This window comes from Cetorhinus maximus, chromosome 30, assembly GCF_964194155.1.
Source record: "Cetorhinus maximus chromosome 30, sCetMax3.hap1.1, whole genome shotgun sequence".
In the NCBI taxonomy this organism is placed as follows: Eukaryota; Metazoa; Chordata; class Chondrichthyes; order Lamniformes; family Cetorhinidae; genus Cetorhinus; species Cetorhinus maximus.
The window spans coordinates 13,088,389-13,089,155 of record NC_135908.1 but is presented as its reverse complement, the minus strand read 5'-3'; the positions used below and the strand labels follow the sequence as shown (position 1 = coordinate 13,089,155).

At 43.4% G+C, this 767-nt stretch overlaps 1 non-coding gene across 1 annotated transcript; it reads left to right on the top strand.

Annotated features, from left to right (window-relative positions):
- Positions 1-466: 466 nt before the first annotated feature.
- trnam-cau (transfer RNA methionine (anticodon CAU)) lies at positions 467-538 on the top strand. The gene has a single exon. It is a non-coding gene; the product is annotated as a tRNA-Met (tRNA).
- Positions 539-767: the final 229 nt, after the last annotated feature.

Below are 767 nucleotides of genomic sequence, written 5' to 3'. Positions count from 1 at the left end.
CTTCATTTAAAAAAAAAAATTAACCCTTTTGTGGGATGTGAGCATCGCTGGTGAGGCCAGTATTTGCTGCCCATGTAAAGTTGCCCTCGGTTTGAGTCGGCAGTTACAAACTGCCCATTTCAGAGTTAAAAATCAGCTGCATTGCTGTGGATCTGAAGTCACATGTAGGCCAGACCTGGCAAGGATGGCAGATTTCCTTCCCTAAAGGGCATCAGGAAAGTGGAGCTGAGACCACAACCAGATTTTATTGAATGATAGAGCAGCTTCAATGGGCCAAATGGCCTATTCCAATGTTCCTATCAGTGTACCAGATGGGTTTTTAACAACAATGATAATTTAATTGAACACAATGACTGAGACTCGCTTTCAATACCAAATTGTTCCATTAACGAATCTAATTAATTAATTGAATTCAAATTCAATCAGCAGCTATGGTGGGATTTGAACTCATACCCCCAGCATGTGCAGCAGAGTGGCGCAGCGGAAGCGTGCTGGGCCCATAACCCAGAGGTCGATGGATCGAAACCATTCTCTGCTATTTATATACTCACTAAAATAAACATACCCCCAGCATATTAGCCTGGGCCCCTGGATTACTAGTAGTGACATTAACACCATGCCCCCATCTCCCCAAACTCTTGGTACTATTCTATCAAGTGAAGGTTTGAAACTCTTTCGAGTTATCAACAGTCACAGATTGCAACTCTTTCGAGAACAATCACAGTTCTTGGTTTCCGGGAGTGGGACATGAACCCACAACCCTCTGA